Raw genomic sequence first — 433 nt, forward strand, 5'->3', positions numbered from 1 at the left:
AGACGTGGTGTTCAATCGATGCCTCGTTGTCCTTGCGGATAGGGATGGAGCGCACGTCATATTTGTGGCGTAGCTCAAAGGATATTTGTGACCTAGGCAAGTACGAGGTCGCAGCTAAGCCCCTGAGTGGGAGGATTGCTCTTCACTCAGAATGTTTTTAACTTAGGCCAGAACGGGGTCGCAGCTAAGCCTCCGAGTGGGAGGATTGCTCTCCACTCGGAATGTTTTTAACTTAGGCGATTTCGGGGTCACAGCTAAGCCTCCGAGTGGGAGGATTGCTCTCCACTCGGAATGTTTTTTAACTTAGGCGAGTACGGGGTCGCAGCTAAGCCCCCGAGTGGGAGGATTGCTCTCCACTTGGAATGTTTTTAACTTAGGCGATTTCGGGGTCGCAGCTAAGCCCCCGAGTGGGAGGATTGCTCTCCACTCGAAA

The sequence above is a fragment of the Triticum dicoccoides genome, chromosome 3B (genome assembly GCF_002162155.2).
Source record: "Triticum dicoccoides isolate Atlit2015 ecotype Zavitan chromosome 3B, WEW_v2.0, whole genome shotgun sequence".
Taxonomy (NCBI): domain Eukaryota; kingdom Viridiplantae; phylum Streptophyta; class Magnoliopsida; order Poales; family Poaceae; genus Triticum; species Triticum dicoccoides.